This window comes from Lonchura striata, chromosome 28 (genome assembly GCF_046129695.1).
Source record: "Lonchura striata isolate bLonStr1 chromosome 28, bLonStr1.mat, whole genome shotgun sequence".
NCBI lineage: Eukaryota > Metazoa > Chordata > Aves > Passeriformes > Estrildidae > Lonchura > Lonchura striata.
In genome coordinates, this window is record NC_134630.1 from 733,039 (window position 1) to 754,280 (window position 21,242).

Consider the following 21,242-nt stretch of genomic DNA (forward strand, 5'->3'; position numbering starts at 1 on the left):
TGTTGTGTGCGCGAAGCAGCCGCTTCTCCTGCTCCGGGAGTCGGACAGAGCGGTAGCTTGTACGAGGGCGAAGAACGAAGCCGCAGAGCACCGGACTTGTGTGCACAGCCTACGGGCTGCTAGAGGAAGGTGGCTGCACCTCCCTAACCTATCAATTCACAGCTGGCATGCTCTTTGGAGCTGGTCCAGGACAACTTTCATTGCTTATGGGTTCGTCCTGATACAGCCCCTCCTGGGAAACTCGTGCTCGTCCTCTGAGGCTCCGAGATGCAGAAACATCGATGGCAGCTGCAGAAATGAAGGGCTGCGTTGAGTTGTCGAGAAGCAAGAACATAGCCAGCGCCTAAGTGTCTGGGAGTCAGCAGCTGCTGCACTTTTGCGATTGCCTTCACTGTGCACTGATTGCCGAGACATGTGCACGCTAAAAAAACAAGGTGGGCAAGAGGAGGAAGAGAGTACGGTCATCAGAGAGCATCTGGCATCTTGTCCTGGAAACTGCAGTGTTTTTGGAGAGTACAGCAAATCCGTGTTTCTGGACAAGGGAGGCATAAGTGCGCTGCGCTCCTAAGCTATCTCCCTGCGAGACACACTGCCAAAGCTTTTCGCTATCATGCAGTCTAGTGCAGACGCACACTCCGGCTCTCCGGAGCTGTCCGAAGCCAAGCGCCGGTGGCCGGCGTCTTTCGGCTGAAGCTGCGCTTCGGAGCGTACGGCTGCCGCTCCGCTGTTGTGTGCGCGAAGCAGCCGCTTCTCCTGCTCCGGGAGCCGGACAGAGCGGTAGCTTGTACGAGGGCGAAGAACGAAGCCGCAGAGCACCGGGCTTCTGCGCGCACCCTAAGGACTGCTAGAGGACCGTGGTGGACACTCGCCTGCGTCTTCAATTCCATTCTAGCATCCTTATGGAAGGTGTTCCAGGACAATTTTCCTGAGTTTTGAATTCGTCCTGATGCAGCCCCTCCTGGGAAACTCCTGCTCGTCCTCTGAGGCTCCGAGTGCAGAGACCTCGATGGCAACTGCAGAAATGAAGCACTCCGTTGAGTTGTCGAGAAGCAAGAACATAGCCAGCGCCTTGTGTTTGGGAGTCAGCAGCTGCTGCACTTTTGCGATTGCCTTCACTGTGCACTGAATGCCACGACGGCATGGGCACGTTAAAACAACGCGCTGAGCAAGAGTCCCCGAAAGATCACGGCCGTCAGAAAGCAGCTTATATATTGCCCTGGAAAGAGCATTGTTTTTGGAGTGTGCAGTAAAATCGTGTTTCTGGACAAGGGAGGCATAAGTGCGCTGCGCTCCTAAGCTATCTCCCTGCGAGACACACTGCCAAAGCTTTTCGTTATCCTGCAGTCTAGTGCAGACGCACACTACGGCTCTGGGCTGCTGTCCGAAGCCAAGCGCCGGTCGCCGGCGTCTTTCGGCTGAAGCAGCGCTTCGGAGCGTACGGCTGCCGCTCCGCTGCTGTGTGCGCGAAGCAGCCGCTTCTCCTGCTCCGGGAGCCGGACAGAGCGGTAGCTTGTACGAGGGCGAAGAACGAAGCCGCAGAGCACCGGGCTTCTGCGCGCACCCTAAGGACTGCTAGAGGACCGTGGTGGACACTCGCCTGCGTCTTCAATTCCATTCTAGCATCCTTATGGAAGGTGTTCCAGGACAATTTTCCTGAGTTTTGAATTCGTCCTGATGCAGCCCCTCCTGGGAAACTCCTGCTCGTCCTCTGAGGCTCCGAGTGCAGAGACCTCGATGGCAACTGCAGAAATGAAGCACTCCGTTGAGTTGTCGAGAAGCAAGAACATAGCCAGCGCCTTGTGTTTGGGAGTCAGCAGCTGCTGCACTTTTGCGATTACCTTCACTGTGCACTGAATGCCACGACGGCATGGGCACGTTAAAACAACGCGCTGAGCAAGAGTCCCCGAAAGATCACGGCCGTCAGAAAGCAGCTTATATATTGCCCTGGAAAGAGCATTGTTTTTGGAGTGTGCAGTAAAATCGTGTTTCTGGACAAGGGAGGCATAAGTGCGCTGCGCTCCTAAGCTATCTCCCTGCGAGACACACTGCCAAAGCTTTTCGTTATCCTGCAGTCTAGTGCAGACGCACACTACGGCTCTGGGCTGCTGTCCGAAGCCAAGCGCCGGTCGCCGGCGTCTTTCGGCTGAAGCAGCGCTTCGGAGCGTACGGCTGCCGCTCCGCTGCTGTGTGCGCGAAGCAGCCGCTTCTCCTGCTCCGGGAGCCGGACAGAGCGGTAGCTTGTACGAGGGCGAAGAACGAAGCCGCAGAGCACCGGGCTTCTGCGCGCACCCTAAGGACTGCTAGAGGACCGTGGTGGACACTCGCCTGCGTCTTCAATTCCATTCTAGCATCCTTATGGAAGGTGTTCCAGGACAATTTTCCTGAATTTTGAATTCGTCCTGATGCAGCCCCTCCTGGGAAACTCGTGCTCGTCCTCTGAGGCTCCGAGTGCAGAGACCTCGATGGCAACTGCAGAAATGAAGCACTCCGTTGAGTTGTCGAGAAGCAAGAACATAGCCAGCGCCTTGTGTTTGGGAGTCAGCAGCTGCTGGACTTTTGCGATTGCCTTCACTGTGCACTGAATGCCACGACGGCATGGGCACGTTAAAACAACGAGCTGAGCAAGAGTCCCCGAAAGATCACGGCCGTCAGAAAGCAGCTTATATATTGCCCTGGAAAGAGCAGTGTTTTAGGAGTGTGCAGTAAAATCGTGTTTCTGGACAAGGGAGGCATAAGTGCGCTGCGCTCCTAAGCTATCTCCCTGCGAGACACACTGCCAAAGCTTTTCGCTATCATGCAGTCTAGTGCAGACGCACACTACGGCTATCGGCTGCTGTCCGAAGCGAAGCGCCAGTCGCCGGCGTCTTTCGGCTGAAGCAGCGCTTCGGAGCGTACGGCTGTTGTGTGCGCGAAGCAGCCGCTTCTCCTGCTCCGGGAGTCGGAGAGAGCGGTAGCTTGTACGAGGGCGAAGAACGAAGCCGCAGAGCACCGGACTTGTGTGCACAGCCTACGGGCTGCTAGAGGAAGGTGGCTGCACCTCCCTAACCTATCAATTCACAGCTGGCATGCTCTTTGGAGCTGGTCCAGGACAACTTTCATTGCTTATGGGTTCGTCCTGATACAGCCCCTCCTGGAAAACTCGTGCTCGTCCTCTGAGGCTCCGAGATGCAGAAACATCGATGGCAGCTGCAGAAATGAAGGGCTGCGTTGAATTGTCGAGAAGCAAGAACATAGCCAGCGCCTAAGTGTCTGGGAGTCAGCAGCTGCTGCACTTTTGCGATTGCCTTCACTGTGCACTGAATGCCACGACGGCATGGGCACGTTAAAACAACGAGCTGAGCAAGAGTCCCCGAAAGATCACGGCCGTCAGAAAGCAGCTTATATATTGCCCTGGAAAGAGCAGTGTTTTTGGAGTGTGCAGTAAAATCGTGTTTCTGGACAAGGGAGGCATAAGTGCGCTGCGCTCCTAAGCTATCTCCCTGCGAGACACACTGCCAAAGCTTTTCGCTATCATGCAGTCTAGTGCAGACGCACACTCCGGCTCTCCGGAGCTGTCCGAAGCCAAGCGCCGGTGGCCGGCGTCTTTCGGCTGAAGCTGCGCTTCGGAGCGTACGGCTGCCGCTCCGCTGTTGTGTGCGCGAAGCAGCCGCTTCTCCTGCTCCGGGAGCCGGACAGAGCGGTAGCTTGTACGAGGGCGAAGAACGAAGCCGCAGAGCACCGGGCTTCTGCGCGCACCCTAAGGACTGCTAGAGGACCGTGGTGGACACTCGCCTGCGTCTTCAATTCCATTCTAGCATCCTTATGGAAGGTGTTCCAGGACAATTTTCCTGAGTTTTGAATTCGTCCTGATGCAGCCCCTCCTGGGAAACTCGTGCTCGTCCTCTGAGGCTCCGAGTGCAGAGACCTCGATGGCAACTGCAGAAATGAAGCACTCCGTTGAGTTGTCGAGAAGCAAGAACATAGCCAGCGCCTTGTGTTTGGGAGTCAGCAGCTGCTGCACTTTTGCGATTGCCTTCACTGTGCACTGAATGCCACGACGGCATGGGCACGTTAAAACAACGAGCTGAGCAAGAGTCCCCGAAAGATCACGGCCGTCAGAAAGCAGCTTATATATTGCCCTGGAAAGAGCATTGTTTTTGGAGTGTGCAGTAAAATCGTGTTTCTGGACAAGGGAGGAATAAGTGCGCTGCGCTCCTAAGCTATCTCCCTGCGAGACACACTGCCAAAGCTTTTCGTTATCCTGCAGTCTAGTGCAGACGCACACTACGGCTATCGGCTGCTGTCCGAAGCCAAGCGCCAGTCGCCGGCGTCTTTCGGCTGAAGCAGCGCTTCGGAGCGTACGGCTGTTGTGTGCGCGAAGCAGCCGCTTCTCCTGCTCCGGGAGTCGGACAGAGCGGTAGCTTGTACGAGGGCGAAGAACGAAGCCGCAGAGCACCGGACTTGTGTGCACAGCCTACGGGCTGCTAGAGGAAGGTGGCTGCACCTCCCTAACCTATCAATTCACAGCTGGCATGCTCTTTGGAGCTGGTCCAGGACAACTTTCATTGCTTATGGGTTCGTCCTGATACAGCCCCTCCTGGAAAACTCGTGCTCGTCCTCTGAGGCTCCGAGATGCAGAAACATCGATGGCAGCTGCAGAAATGAAGGGCTGCGTTGAGTTGTCGAGAAGCAAGAACATAGCCAGCGCCTAAGTGTCTGGGAGTCAGCAGCTGCTGCACTTTTGCGATTGCCTTCACTGTGCACTGAATGCCACGACGGCATGGGCACGTTAAAACAACGAGCTGAGCAAGAGTCCCCGAAAGATCACGGCCGTCAGAAAGCAGCTTATATATTGCCCTGGAAAGAGCAGTGTTTTTGGAGTGTGCAGTAAAATCGTGTTTCTGGACAAGGGAGGCATAAGTGCGCTGCGCTCCTAAGCTATCTCCCTGCGAGACACACTGCCAAAGCTTTTCGCTATCATGCAGTCTAGTGCAGACGCACACTCCGGCTCTCCGGAGCTGTCCGAAGCCAAGCGCCGGTGGCCGGCGTCTTTCGGCTGAAGCTGCGCTTCGGAGCGTACGGCTGCCGCTCCGCTGTTGTGTGCGCGAAGCAGCCGCTTCTCCTGCTCCGGGAGCCGGACAGAGCGGTAGCTTGTACGAGGGCGAAGAACGAAGCCGCAGAGCACCGGGCTTCTGCGCGCACCCTAAGGACTGCTAGAGGACCGTGGTGGACACTCGCCTGCGTCTTCAATTCCATTCTAGCATCCTTATGGAAGGTGTTCCAGGACAATTTTCCTGAGTTTTGAATTCGTCCTGATGCAGCCCCTCCTGGGAAACTCGTGCTCGTCCTCTGAGGCTCCGAGTGCAGAGACCTCGATGGCAACTGCAGAAATGAAGCACTCCGTTGAGTTGTCGAGAAGCAAGAACATAGCCAGCGCCTTGTGTTTGGGAGTCAGCAGCTGCTGCACTTTTGCGATTGCCTTCACTGTGCACTGAATGCCACGACGGCATGGGCACGTTAAAACAACGCGCTGAGCAAGAGTCCCCGAAAGATCACGGCCGTCAGAAAGCAGCTTATATATTGCCCTGGAAAGAGCATTGTTTTTGGAGTGTGCAGTAAAATCGTGTTTCTGGACAAGGGAGGCATAAGTGCGCTGCGCTCCTAAGCTATCTCCCTGCGAGACACACTGCCAAAGCTTTTCGTTATCCTGCAGTCTAGTGCAGACGCACACTACGGCTATCGGCTGCTGTCCGAAGCGAAGCGCCAGTCGCCGGCGTCTTTCGGCTGAAGCAGCGCTTCGGAGCGTACGGCTGTTGTGTGCGCGAAGCAGCCGCTTCTCCTGCTCCGGGAGTCGGAGAGAGCGGTAGCTTGTACGAGGGCGAAGAACGAAGCCGCAGAGCACCGGACTTGTGTGCACAGCCTACGGGCTGCTAGAGGAAGGTGGCTGCACCTCCCTAACCTATCAATTCACAGCTGGCATGCTCTTTGGAGCTGGTCCAGGACAACTTTCATTGCTTATGGGTTCGTCCTGATACAGCCCCTCCTGGAAAACTCGTGCTCGTCCTCTGAGGCTCCGAGATGCAGAAACATCGATGGCAGCTGCAGAAATGAAGGGCTGCGTTGAATTGTCGAGAAGCAAGAACATAGCCAGCGCCTAAGTGTCTGGGAGTCAGCAGCTGCTGCACTTTTGCGATTGCCTTCACTGTGCACTGAATGCCACGACGGCATGGGCACGTTAAAACAACGAGCTGAGCAAGAGTCCCCGAAAGATCACGGCCGTCAGAAAGCAGCTTATATATTGCCCTGGAAAGAGCAGTGTTTTAGGAGTGTGCAGTAAAATCGTGTTTCTGGACAAGGGAGGCATAAGTGCGCTGCGCTCCTAAGCTATCTCCCTGCGAGACATACTGCCAAAGCTTTTCGCTATCATGCAGTCTAGTGCAGACGCACACTACGGCTATCGGCTGCTGTCCGAAGCCAAGCGCCAGTCGCCGGCGTCTTTCGGCTGAAGCAGCGCTTCGGAGCGTACGGCTGTTGTGTGCGCGAAGCAGCCGCTTCTCCTGCTCCGGGAGTCGGAGAGAGCGGTAGCTTGTACGAGGGCGAAGAACGAAGCCGCAGAGCACCGGACTTGTGTGCACAGCCTACGGGCTGCTAGAGGAAGGTGGCTGCACCTCCCTAACCTATCAATTCACAGCTGGCATGCTCTTTGGAGCTGGTCCAGGACAACTTTCATTGCTTATGGGTTCGTCCTGATACAGCCCCTCCTGGGAAACTCGTGCTCGTCCTCTGAGGCTCCGAGATGCAGAAACATCGATGGCAGCTGCAGAAATGAAGGGCTGCGTTGAGTTGTCGAGAAGCAAGAACATAGCCAGCGCCTAAGTGTCTGGGAGTCAGCAGCTGCTGCACTTTTGCGATTGCCTTCACTGTGCACTGATTGCCGAGACATGTGCACGCTAAAAAAACAAGGTGGGCAAGAGGAGGAAGAGAGTACGGTCATCAGAGAGCATCTGGCATCTTGTCCTGGAAACTGCAGTGTTTTTGGAGAGTACAGCAAATCCGTGTTTCTGGACAAGGGAGGCATAAGTGCGCTGCGCTCCTAAGCTATCTCCCTGCGAGACACACTGCCAAAGCTTTTCGCTATCATGCAGTCTAGTGCAGACGCACACTCCGGCTCTCCGGAGCTGTCCGAAGCCAAGCGCCGGTGGCCGGCGTCTTTCGGCTGAAGCTGCGCTTCGGAGCGTACGGCTGCCGCTCCGCTCTTGTGTGCGCGAAGCAGCCGCTTCTCCTGCTCCGGGAGCCGGACAGAGCGGTAGCTTGTACGAGGGCGAAGAACGAAGCCGCAGAGCACCGGGCTTCTGCGCGCACCCTAAGGACTGCTAGAGGACCGTGGTGGACACTCGCCTGCGTCTTCAATTCCATTCTAGCATCCTTATGGAAGGTGTTCCAGGACAATTTTCCTGAGTTTTGAATTCGTCCTGATGCAGCCCCTCCTGGGAAACTCGTGCTCGTCCTCTGAGGCTCCGAGTGCAGAGACCTCGATGGCAACTGCAGAAATGAAGCACTCCGTTGAGTTGTCGAGAAGCAAGAACATAGCCAGCGCCTTGTGTTTGGGAGTCAGCAGCTGCTGCACTTTTGCGATTGCCTTCACTGTGCACTGAATGCCACGACGGCATGGGCACGTTAAAACAACGCGCTGAGCAAGAGTCCCCGAAAGATCACGGCCGTCAGAAAGCAGCTTATATATTGCCCTGGAAAGAGCATTGTTTTTGGAGTGTGCAGTAAAATCGTGTTTCTGGACAAGGGAGGCATAAGTGCGCTGCGCTCCTAAGCTATCTCCCTGCGAGACACACTGCCAAAGCTTTTCGTTATCCTGCAGTCTAGTGCAGACGCACACTACGGCTCTGGGCTGCTGTCCGAAGCCAAGCGCCGGTCGCCGGCGTCTTTCGGCTGAAGCAGCGCTTCGGAGCGTACGGCTGCCGCTCCGCTGCTGTGTGCGCGAAGCAGCCGCTTCTCCTGCTCCGGGAGCCGGACAGAGCGGTAGCTTGTACGAGGGCGAAGAACGAAGCCGCAGAGCACCGGGCTTCTGCGCGCACCCTAAGGACTGCTAGAGGACCGTGGTGGACACTCGCCTGCGTCTTCAATTCCATTCTAGCATCCTTATGGAAGGTGTTCCAGGACAATTTTCCTGAATTTTGAATTCGTCCTGATGCAGCCCCTCCTGGGAAACTCGTGCTCGTCCTCTGAGGCTCCGAGTGCAGAGACCTCGATGGCAACTGCAGAAATGAAGCACTCCGTTGAGTTGTCGAGAAGCAGGAACATAGCCAGCGCCTTGTGTTTGGGAGTCAGCAGCTGCTGGACTTTTGCGATTGCCTTCACTGTGCACTGAATGCCACGACGGCATGGGCACGTTAAAACAACGAGCTGAGCAAGAGTCCCCGAAAGATCACGGCCGTCAGAAAGCAGCTTATATATTGCCCTGGAAAGAGCAGTGTTTTAGGAGTGTGCAGTAAAATCGTGTTTCTGGACAAGGGAGGCATAAGTGCGCTGCGCTCCTAAGCTATCTCCCTGCGAGACACACTGCCAAAGCTTTTCGCTATCATGCAGTCTAGTGCAGACGCACACTACGGCTATCGGCTGCTGTCCGAAGCGAAGCGCCAGTCGCCGGCGTCTTTCGGCTGAAGCAGCGCTTCGGAGCGTACGGCTGTTGTGTGCGCGAAGCAGCCGCTTCTCCTGCTCCGGGAGTCGGAGAGAGCGGTAGCTTGTACGAGGGCGAAGAACGAAGCCGCAGAGCACCGGACTTGTGTGCACAGCCTACGGGCTGCTAGAGGAAGGTGGCTGCACCTCCCTAACCTATCAATTCACAGCTGGCATGCTCTTTGGAGCTGGTCCAGGACAACTTTCATTGCTTATGGGTTCGTCCTGATACAGCCCCTCCTGGAAAACTCGTGCTCGTCCTCTGAGGCTCCGAGATGCAGAAACATCGATGGCAGCTGCAGAAATGAAGGGCTGCGTTGAATTGTCGAGAAGCAAGAACATAGCCAGCGCCTAAGTGTCTGGGAGTCAGCAGCTGCTGCACTTTTGCGATTGCCTTCACTGTGCACTGAATGCCACGACGGCATGGGCACGTTAAAACAACGAGCTGAGCAAGAGTCCCCGAAAGATCACGGCCGTCAGAAAGCAGCTTATATATTGCCCTGGAAAGAGCAGTGTTTTTGGAGTGTGCAGTAAAATCGTGTTTCTGGACAAGGGAGGCATAAGTGCGCTGCGCTCCTAAGCTATCTCCCTGCGAGACACACTGCCAAAGCTTTTCGCTATCATGCAGTCTAGTGCAGACGCACACTCCGGCTCTCCGGAGCTGTCCGAAGCCAAGCGCCGGTGGCCGGCGTCTTTCGGCTGAAGCTGCGCTTCGGAGCGTACGGCTGCCGCTCCGCTCTTGTGTGCGCGAAGCAGCCGCTTCTCCTGCTCCGGGAGCCGGACAGAGCGGTAGCTTGTACGAGGGCGAAGAACGAAGCCGCAGAGCACCGGGCTTCTGCGCGCACCCTAAGGACTGCTAGAGGACCGTGGTGGACACTCGCCTGCGTCTTCAATTCCATTCTAGCATCCTTATGGAAGGTGTTCCAGGACAATTTTCCTGAGTTTTGAATTCGTCCTGATGCAGCCCCTCCTGGGAAACTCGTGCTCGTCCTCTGAGGCTCCGAGTGCAGAGACCTCGATGGCAACTGCAGAAATGAAGCACTCCGTTGAGTTGTCGAGAAGCAAGAACATAGCCAGCGCCTTGTGTTTGGGAGTCAGCAGCTGCTGCACTTTTGCGATTGCCTTCACTGTGCACTGAATGCCACGACGGCATGGGCACGTTAAAACAACGCGCTGAGCAAGAGTCCCCGAAAGATCACGGCCGTCAGAAAGCAGCTTATATATTGCCCTGGAAAGAGCATTGTTTTTGGAGTGTGCAGTAAAATCGTGTTTCTGGACAAGGGAGGAATAAGTGCGCTGCGCTCCTAAGCTATCTCCCTGCGAGACACACTGCCAAAGCTTTTCGTTATCCTGCAGTCTAGTGCAGACGCACACTACGGCTATCGGCTGCTGTCCGAAGCGAAGCGCCAGTCGCCGGCGTCTTTCGGCTGAAGCAGCGCTTCGGAGCGTACGGCTGTTGTGTGCGCGAAGCAGCCGCTTCTCCTGCTCCGGGAGTCGGACAGAGCGGTAGCTTGTACGAGGGCGAAGAACGAAGCCGCAGAGCACCGGACTTGTGTGCACAGCCTACGGGCTGCTAGAGGAAGGTGGCTGCACCTCCCTAACCTATCAATTCACAGCTGGCATGCTCTTTGGAGCTGGTCCAGGACAACTTTCATTGCTTATGGGTTCGTCCTGATACAGCCCCTCCTGGAAAACTCGTGCTCGTCCTCTGAGGCTCCGAGATGCAGAAACATCGATGGCAGCTGCAGAAATGAAGGGCTGCGTTGAGTTGTCGAGAAGCAAGAACATAGCCAGCGCCTAAGTGTCTGGGAGTCAGCAGCTGCTGCACTTTTGCGATTGCCTTCACTGTGCACTGAATGCCACGACGGCATGGGCACGTTAAAACAACGAGCTGAGCAAGAGTCCCCGAAAGATCACGGCCGTCAGAAAGCAGCTTATATATTGCCCTGGAAAGAGCAGTGTTTTAGGAGTGTGCAGTAAAATCGTGTTTCTGGACAAGGGAGGCATAAGTGCGCTGCGCTCCTAAGCTATCTCCCTGCGAGACACACTGCCAAAGCTTTTCGCTATCATGCAGTCTAGTGCAGACGCACACTCCGGCTCTCCGGAGCTGTCCGAAGCCAAGCGCCGGTGGCCGGCGTCTTTCGGCTGAAGCTGCGCTTCGGAGCGTACGGCTGCCGCTCCGCTGTTGTGTGCGCGAAGCAGCCGCTTCTCCTGCTCCGGGAGCCGGACAGAGCGGTAGCTTGTACGAGGGCGAAGAACGAAGCCGCAGAGCACCGGGCTTCTGCGCGCACCCTAAGGACTGCTAGAGGACCGTGGTGGACACTCGCCTGCGTCTTCAATTCCATTCTAGCATCCTTATGGAAGGTGTTCCAGGACAATTTTCCTGAGTTTTGAATTCGTCCTGATGCAGCCCCTCCTGGGAAACTCGTGCTCGTCCTCTGAGGCTCCGAGTGCAGAGACCTCGATGGCAACTGCAGAAATGAAGCACTCCGTTGAGTTGTCGAGAAGCAAGAACATAGCCAGCGCCTTGTGTTTGGGAGTCAGCAGCTGCTGCACTTTTGCGATTGCCTTCACTGTGCACTGAATGCCACGACGGCATGGGCACGTTAAAACAACGCGCTGAGCAAGAGTCCCCGAAAGATCACGGCCGTCAGAAAGCAGCTTATATATTGCCCTGGAAAGAGCATTGTTTTTGGAGTGTGCAGTAAAATCGTGTTTCTGGACAAGGGAGGCATAAGTGCGCTGCGCTCCTAAGCTATCTCCCTGCGAGACACACTGCCAAAGCTTTTCGTTATCCTGCAGTCTAGTGCAGACGCACACTACGGCTATCGGCTGCTGTCCGAAGCGAAGCGCCAGTCGCCGGCGTCTTTCGGCTGAAGCAGCGCTTCGGAGCGTACGGCTGTTGTGTGCGCGAAGCAGCCGCTTCTCCTGCTCCGGGAGTCGGAGAGAGCGGTAGCTTGTACGAGGGCGAAGAACGAAGCCGCAGAGCACCGGACTTGTGTGCACAGCCTACGGGCTGCTAGAGGAAGGTGGCTGCACCTCCCTAACCTATCAATTCACAGCTGGCATGCTCTTTGGAGCTGGTCCAGGACAACTTTCATTGCTTATGGGTTCGTCCTGATACAGCCCCTCCTGGAAAACTCGTGCTCGTCCTCTGAGGCTCCGAGATGCAGAAACATCGATGGCAGCTGCAGAAATGAAGGGCTGCGTTGAATTGTCGAGAAGCAAGAACATAGCCAGCGCCTAAGTGTCTGGGAGTCAGCAGCTGCTGCACTTTTGCGATTGCCTTCACTGTGCACTGAATGCCACGACGGCATGGGCACGTTAAAACAACGAGCTGAGCAAGAGTCCCCGAAAGATCACGGCCGTCAGAAAGCAGCTTATATATTGCCCTGGAAAGAGCAGTGTTTTAGGAGTGTGCAGTAAAATCGTGTTTCTGGACAAGGGAGGCATAAGTGCGCTGCGCTCCTAAGCTATCTCCCTGCGAGACACACTGCCAAAGCTTTTCGCTATCATGCAGTCTAGTGCAGACGCACACTACGGCTATCGGCTGCTGTCCGAAGCGAAGCGCCAGTCGCCGGCGTCTTTCGGCTGAAGCAGCGCTTCGGAGCGTACGGCTGTTGTGTGCGCGAAGCAGCCGCTTCTCCTGCTCCGGGAGTCGGAGAGAGCGGTAGCTTGTACGAGGGCGAAGAACGAAGCCGCAGAGCACCGGACTTGTGTGCACAGCCTACGGGCTGCTAGAGGAAGGTGGCTGCACCTCCCTAACCTATCAATTCACAGCTGGCATGCTCTTTGGAGCTGGTCCAGGACAACTTTCATTGCTTATGGGTTCGTCCTGATACAGCCCCTCCTGGAAAACTCGTGCTCGTCCTCTGAGGCTCCGAGATGCAGAAACATCGATGGCAGCTGCAGAAATGAAGGGCTGCGTTGAATTGTCGAGAAGCAAGAACATAGCCAGCGCCTAAGTGTCTGGGAGTCAGCAGCTGCTGCACTTTTGCGATTGCCTTCACTGTGCACTGAATGCCACGACGGCATGGGCACGTTAAAACAACGAGCTGAGCAAGAGTCCCCGAAAGATCACGGCCGTCAGAAAGCAGCTTATATATTGCCCTGGAAAGAGCAGTGTTTTTGGAGTGTGCAGTAAAATCGTGTTTCTGGACAAGGGAGGCATAAGTGCGCTGCGCTCCTAAGCTATCTCCCTGCGAGACACACTGCCAAAGCTTTTCGCTATCATGCAGTCTAGTGCAGACGCACACTCCGGCTCTCCGGAGCTGTCCGAAGCCAAGCGCCGGTGGCCGGCGTCTTTCGGCTGAAGCTGCGCTTCGGAGCGTACGGCTGCCGCTCCGCTGTTGTGTGCGCGAAGCAGCCGCTTCTCCTGCTCCGGGAGCCGGACAGAGCGGTAGCTTGTACGAGGGCGAAGAACGAAGCCGCAGAGCACCGGGCTTCTGCGCGCACCCTAAGGACTGCTAGAGGACCGTGGTGGACACTCGCCTGCGTCTTCAATTCCATTCTAGCATCCTTATGGAAGGTGTTCCAGGACAATTTTCCTGAGTTTTGAATTCGTCCTGATGCAGCCCCTCCTGGGAAACTCGTGCTCGTCCTCTGAGGCTCCGAGTGCAGAGACCTCGATGGCAACTGCAGAAATGAAGCACTCCGTTGAGTTGTCGAGAAGCAAGAACATAGCCAGCGCCTTGTGTTTGGGAGTCAGCAGCTGCTGCACTTTTGCGATTGCCTTCACTGTGCACTGAATGCCACGACGGCATGGGCACGTTAAAACAACGCGCTGAGCAAGAGTCCCCGAAAGATCACGGCCGTCAGAAAGCAGCTTATATATTGCCCTGGAAAGAGCATTGTTTTTGGAGTGTGCAGTAAAATCGTGTTTCTGGACAAGGGAGGCATAAGTGCGCTGCGCTCCTAAGCTATCTCCCTGCGAGACACACTGCCAAAGCTTTTCGTTATCCTGCAGTCTAGTGCAGACGCACACTACGGCTCTGGGCTGCTGTCCGAAGCGAAGCGCCGGTCGCCGGCGTCTTTCGGCTGAAGCAGCGCTTCGGAGCGTACGGCTGCCGCTCCGCTGTTGTGTGCGCGAAGCAGCCGCTTCTCCTGCTCCGGGAGCCGGACAGAGCGGTAGCTTGTACGAGGGCGAAGAACGAAGCCGCAGAGCACCGGGCTTCTGCGCGCACCCTAAGGACTGCTAGAGGACCGTGGTGGACACTCGCCTGCGTCTTCAATTCCATTCTAGCATCCTTATGGAAGGTGTTCCAGGACAATTTTCCTGAGTTTTGAATTCGTCCTGATGCAGCCCCTCCTGGGAAACTCGTGCTCGTCCTCTGAGGCTCCGAGTGCAGAGACCTCGATGGCAACTGCAGAAATGAAGCACTCCGTTGAGTTGTCGAGAAGCAGGAACATAGCCAGCGCCTTGTGTTTGGGAGTCAGCAGCTGCTGGACTTTTGCGATTGCCTTCACTGTGCACTGAATGCCACGACGGCATGGGCACGTTAAAACAACGAGCTGAGCAAGAGTCCCCGAAAGATCACGGCCGTCAGAAAGCAGCTTATATATTGCCCTGGAAAGAGCAGTGTTTTAGGAGTGTGCAGTAAAATCGTGTTTCTGGACAAGGGAGGCATAAGTGCGCTGCGCTCCTAAGCTATCTCCCTGCGAGACATACTGCCAAAGCTTTTCGCTATCATGCAGTCTAGTGCAGACGCACACTACGGCTATCGGCTGCTGTCCGAAGCGAAGCGCCAGTCGCCGGCGTCTTTCGGCTGAAGCAGCGCTTCGGAGCGTACGGCTGTTGTGTGCGCGAAGCAGCCGCTTCTCCTGCTCCGGGAGTCGGAGAGAGCGGTAGCTTGTACGAGGGCGAAGAACGAAGCCGCAGAGCACCGGACTTGTGTGCACAGCCTACGGGCTGCTAGAGGAAGGTGGCTGCACCTCCCTAACCTATCAATTCACAGCTGGCATGCTCTTTGGAGCTGGTCCAGGACAACTTTCATTGCTTATGGGTTCGTCCTGATACAGCCCCTCCTGGAAAACTCGTGCTCGTCCTCTGAGGCTCCGAGATGCAGAAACATCGATGGCAGCTGCAGAAATGAAGGGCTGCGTTGAATTGTCGAGAAGCAAGAACATAGCCAGCGCCTAAGTGTCTGGGAGTCAGCAGCTGCTGCACTTTTGCGATTGCCTTCACTGTGCACTGAATGCCACGACGGCATGGGCACGTTAAAACAACGAGCTGAGCAAGAGTCCCCGAAAGATCACGGCCGTCAGAAAGCAGCTTATATATTGCCCTGGAAAGAGCAGTGTTTTAGGAGTGTGCAGTAAAATCGTGTTTCTGGACAAGGGAGGCATAAGTGCGCTGCGCTCCTAAGCTATCTCCCTGCGAGACACACTGCCAAAGCTTTTCGCTATCATGCAGTCTAGTGCAGACGCACACTCCGGCTCTCCGGAGCTGTCCGAAGCCAAGCGCCGGTGGCCGGCGTCTTTCGGCTGAAGCTGCGCTTCGGAGCGTACGGCTGCCGCTCCGCTGTTGTGTGCGCGAAGCAGCCGCTTCTCCTGCTCCGGGAGCCGGACAGAGCGGTAGCTTGTACGAGGGCGAAGAACGAAGCCGCAGAGCACCGGGCTTCTGCGCGCACCCTAAGGACTGCTAGAGGACCGTGGTGGACACTCGCCTGCGTCTTCAATTCCATTCTAGCATCCTTATGGAAGGTGTTCCAGGACAATTTTCCTGAGTTTTGAATTCGTCCTGATGCAGCCCCTCCTGGGAAACTCGTGCTCGTCCTCTGAGGCTCCGAGTGCAGAGACCTCGATGGCAACTGCAGAAATGAAGCACTCCGTTGAGTTGTCGAGAAGCAAGAACATAGCCAGCGCCTTGTGTTTGGGAGTCAGCAGCTGCTGCACTTTTGCGATTGCCTTCACTGTGCACTGAATGCCACGACGGCATGGGCACGTTAAAACAACGCGCTGAGCAAGAGTCCCCGAAAGATCACGGCCGTCAGAAAGCAGCTTATATATTGCCCTGGAAAGAGCATTGTTTTTGGAGTGTGCAGTAAAATCGTGTTTCTGGACAAGGGAGGCATAAGTGCGCTGCGCTCCTAAGCTATCTCCCTGCGAGACACACTGCCAAAGCTTTTCGTTATCCTGCAGTCTAGTGCAGACGCACACTACGGCTCTGGGCTGCTGTCCGAAGCCAAGCGCCGGTCGCCGGCGTCTTTCGGCTGAAGCAGCGCTTCGGAGCGTACGGCTGCCGCTCCGCTGTTGTGTGCGCGAAGCAGCCGCTTCTCCTGCTCCGGGAGCCGGACAGAGCGGTAGCTTGTACGAGGGCGAAGAACGAAGCCGCAGAGCACCGGGCTTCTGCGCGCACCCTAAGGACTGCTAGAGGACCGTGGTGGACACTCGCCTGCGTCTTCAATTCCATTCTAGCATCCTTATGGAAGGTGTTCCAGGACAATTTTCCTGAGTTTTGAATTCGTCCTGATGCAGCCCCTCCTGGGAAACTCGTGCTCGTCCTCTGAGGCTCCGAGTGCAGAGACCTCGATGGCAACTGCAGAAATGAAGCACTCCGTTGAGTTGTCGAGAAGCAGGAACATAGCCAGCGCCTTGTGTTTGGGAGTCAGCAGCTGCTGGACTTTTGCGATTGCCTTCACTGTGCACTGAATGCCACGACGGCATGGGCACGTTAAAACAACGAGCTGAGCAAGAGTCCCCGAAAGATCACGGCCGTCAGAAAGCAGCTTATATATTGCCCTGGAAAGAGCAGTGTTTTAGGAGTGTGCAGTAAAATCGTGTTTCTGGACAAGGGAGGCATAAGTGCGCTGCGCTCCTAAGCTATCTCCCTGCGAGACATACTGCCAAAGCTTTTCGCTATCATGCAGTCTAGTGCAGACGCACACTACGGCTATCGGCTGCTGTCCGAAGCGAAGCGCCAGTCGCCGGCGTCTTTCGGCTGAAGCAGCGCTTCGGAGCGTACGGCTGTTGTGTGCGCGAAGCAGCCGCTTCTCCTGCTCCGGGAGTCGGAGAGAGCGGTAGCTTGTACGAGGGCGAAGAACGAAGCCGCAGAGCACCGGACTTGTGTGCACAGCCTACGGGCTGCTAGAGGAAGGTGGCTGCACCTCCCTAACCTATCAATTCACAGCTGGCATGCTCTTTGGAGCTGGTCCAGGACAACTTTCATTGCTTATGGGTTCGTCCTGATACAGCCCCTCCTGGGAAACTCGTGCTCGTCCTCTGAGGCTCCGAGATGCAGAAACATCGATGGCAGCTGCAGAAATGAAGGGCTGCGTTGAGTTGTCGAGAAGCAAGAACATAGCCAGCGCCTAAGTGTCTGGGAGTCAGCAGCTGCTGCACTTTTGCGATTGCCTTCACTGTGCACTGATTGCCGAGACATGTGCACGCTAAAAAAACAAGGTGGGCAAGAGGAGGAAGAGAGTACGGTCATCAGAGAGCATCTGGCATCTTGTCCTGGAAACTGCAGTGTTTTTGGAGAGTACAGCAAATCCGTGTTTCTGGACAAGGGAGGCATAAGTGCGCTGCGCTCCTAAGCTATCTCCCTGCGAGACACACTGCCAAAGCTTTTCGCTATCATGCAGTCTAGTGCAGACGCACACTCCGGCTCTCCGGAGCTGTCCGAAGCCAAGCGCCGGTGGCCGGCGTCTTTCGGCTGAAGCAGCGCTTCGGAGCGTACGGCTGCCGCTCCGCTGTTGTGTGCGCGAAGCAGCCGCTTCTCCTGCTCCGGGAGCCGGACAGAGCGGTAGCTTGTACGAGGGCGAAGAACGAAGCCGCAGAGCACCGGGCTTCTGCGCGCACCCTAAGGACTGCTAGAGGACCGTGGTGGACACTCGCCTGCGTCTTCAATTCCATTCTAGCATCCTTATGGAAGGTGTTCCAGGACAATTTTCCTGAGTTTTGAATTCGTCCTGATGCAGCCCCTCCTGGGAAACTCCTGCTCGTCCTCTGAGGCTCCGAGTGCAGAGACCTCGATGGCAACTGCAGAAATGAAGCACTCCGTTGAGTTGTCGAGAAGCAAGAACATAGCCAGCGCCTTGTGTTTGGGAGTCAGCAGCTGCTGCACTTTTGCGATTGCCTTCACTGTGCACTGAATGCCACGACGGCATGGGCACGTTAAAACAACGCGCTGAGCAAGAGTCCCCGAAAGATCACGGCCGTCAGAAAGCAGCTTATATATTGCCCTGGAAAGAGCATTGTTTTTGGAGTGTGCAGTAAAATCGTGTTTCTGGACAAGGGAGGCATAAGTGCGCTGCGCTCCTAAGCTATCTCCCTGCGAGACACACTGCCAAAGCTTTTCGTTATCCTGCAGTCTAGTGCAGACGCACACTACGGCTCTGGGCTGCTGTCCGAAGCCAAGCGCCGGTCGCCGGCGTCTTTCGGCTGAAGCAGCGCTTCGGAGCGTACGGCTGCCGCTCCGCTGCTGTGTGCGCGAAGCAGCCGCTTCTCCTGCTCCGGGAGCCGGACAGAGCGGTAGCTTGTACGAGGGCGAAGAACGAAGCCGCAGAGCACCGGGCTTCTGCGCGCACCCTAAGGACTGCTAGAGGACCGTGGTGGACACTCGCCTGCGTCTTCAATTCCATTCTAGCATCCTTATGGAAGGTGTTCCAGGACAATTTTCCTGAATTTTGAATTCGTCCTGATGCAGCCCCTCCTGGGAAACTCGTGCTCGTCCTCTGAGGCTCCGAGTGCAGAGACCTCGATGGCAACTGCAGAAATGAAGCACTCCGTTGAGTTGTCGAGAAGCAAGAACATAGCCAGCGCCTTGTGTTTGGGAGTCAGCAGCTGCTGGACTTTTGCGATTGCCTTCACTGTGCACTGAATGCCACGACGGCATGGGCACGTTAAAACAACGAGCTGAGCAAGAGTCCCCGAAAGATCACGGCCGTCAGAAAGCAGCTTATATATTGCCCTGGAAAGAGCAGTGTTTTAGGAGTGTGCAGTAAAATCGTGTTTCTGGACAAGGGAGGCATAAGTGCGCTGCGCTCCTAAGCTATCTCCCTGCGAGACACACTGCCAAAGCTTTTCGCTATCATGCAGTCTAGTGCAGACGCACACTACGGCTATCGGCTGCTGTCCGAAGCGAAGCGCCAGTCGCCGGCGTCTTTCGGCTGAAGCAGCGCTTCGGAGCGTACGGCTGTTGTGTGCGCGAAGCAGCCGCTTCTCCTGCTCCGGGAGTCGGAGAGAGCGGTAGCTTGTACGAGGGCGAAGAACGAAGCCGCAGAGCACCGGACTTGTGTGCACAGCCTACGGGCTGCTAGAGGAAGGTGGCTGCACCTCCCTAACCTATCAATTCACAGCTGGCATGCTCTTTGGAGCTGGTCCAGGACAACTTTCATTGCTTATGGGTTCGTCCTGATACAGCCCCTCCTGGAAAACTCGTGCTCGTCCTCTGAGGCTCCGAGATGCAGAAACATCGATGGCAGCTGCAGAAATGAAGGGCTGCGTTGAATTGTCGAGAAGCAAGAACATAGCCAGCGCCTAAGTGTCTGGGAGTCAGCAGCTGCTGCACTTTTGCGATTGCCTTCACTGTGCACTGAATGCCACGACGGCATGGGCACGTTAAAACAACGAGCTGAGCAAGAGTCCCCGAAAGATCACGGCCGTCAGAAAGCAGCTTATATATTGCCCTGGAAAGAGCAGTGTTTTTGGAGTGTGCAGTAAAATCGTGTTTCTGGACAAGGGAGGCATAAGTGCGCTGCGCTCCTAAGCTATCTCCCTGCGAGACACACTGCCAAAGCTTTTCGCTATCATGCAGTCTAGTGCAGACGCACACTCCGGCTCTCCGGAGCTGTCCGAAGCCAAGCGCCGGTGGCCGGCGTCTTTCGGCTGAAGCTGCGCTTCGGAGCGTACGGCTGCCGCTCCGCTGTTGTGTGCGCGAAGCAGCCGCTTCTCCTGCTCCGGGAGCCGGACAGAGCGGTAGCTTGTACGAGGGCGAAGAACGAAGCCGCAGAGCACCGGGCTTCTGCGCGCACCCTAAGGACTGCTAGAGGACCGTGGTGGACACTCGCCTGCGTCTTCAATTCCATTCTAGCATCCTTATGGAAGGTGTTCCAGGACAATTTTCCTGAGTTTTGAATTCGTCCTGATGCAGCCCCTCCTGGGAAACTCGTGCTCGTCCTCTGAGGCTCCGAGTGCAGAGACCTCGATGGCAACTGCAGAAATGAAGCACTCCGTTGAGTTGTCGAGAAGCAAGAACATAGCCAGCGCCTTGTGTTTGGGAGTCAGCAGCTGCTGCACTTTTGCGATTGCCTTCACTGTGCACTGAATGCCACGACGGCATGGGCACGTTAAAACAACGAGCTGAGCAAGAGTCCCCGAAAGATCACGGCCGTCAGAAAGCAGCTTATATATTGCCCTGGAAAGAGCATTGTTTTTGGAGTGTGCAGTAAAATCGTGTTTCTGGACAAGGGAGGAATAAGTGCGCTGCGCTCCTAAGCTATCTCCCTGCGAGACACACTGCCAAAGCTTTTCGTTATCCTGCAGTCTAGTGCAGACGCACACTACGGCTATCGGCTGCTGTCCGAAGCCAAGCGCCAGTCGCCGGCGTCTTTCGGCTGAAGCAGCGCTTCGGAGCGTACGGCTGTTGTGTGCGCGAAGCAGCCGCTTCTCCTGCTCCGGGAGTCGGACAGAGCGGTAGCTTGTACGAGGGCGAAGAACGAAGCCGCAGAGCACCGGACTTGTGTGCACAGCCTACGGGCTGCTAGAGGAAGGTGGCTGCACCTCCCTAACCTATCAATTCACAGCTGGCATGCTCTTTGGAGCTGGTCCAGGACAACTTTCATTGCTTATGGGTTCGTCCTGATACAGCCCCTCCTGGAAAACTCGTGCTCGTCCTCTGAGGCTCCGAGATGCAGAAACATCGATGGCAGCTGCAGAAATGAAGGGCTGCGTTGAGTTGTCGAGAAGCAAGAACATAGCCAGCGCCTAAGTGTCTGGGAGTCAGCAGCTGCTGCACTTTTGCGATTGCCTTCACTGTGCACTGAATGCCACGACGGCATGGGCACGTTAAAACAACGAGCTGAGCAAGAGTCCCCGAAAGATCACGGCCGTCAGAAAGCAGCTTATATATTGCCCTGGAAAGAGCAGTGTTTTTGGAGTGTGCAGTAAAATCGTGTTTCTGGACAAGGGAGGCATAAGTGCGCTGCGCTCCTAAGCTATCTCCCTGCGAGACACACTGCCAAAGCTTTTCGCTATCATGCAGTCTAGTGCAGACGCACACTCCGGCTCTCCGGAGCTGTCCGAAGCCAAGCGCCGGTGGCCGGCGTCTTTCGGCTGAAGCTGCGCTTCGGAGCGTACGGCTGCCGCTCCGCTGTTGTGTGCGCGAAGCAGCCGCTTCTCCTGCTCCGGGAGCCGGACAGAGCGGTAGCTTGTACGAGGGCGAAGAACGAAGCCGCAGAGCACCGGGCTTCTGCGCGCACCCTAAGGACTGCTAGAGGACCGTGGTGGACACTCGCCTGCGTCTTCAATTCCATTGTAGCATCCTTATGGAAGGTGTTCCAGGACAATTTTCCTGAGTTTTGAATTCGTCCTGATGCAGCCCCTCCTGGGAAACTCGTGCTCGTCCTCTGAGG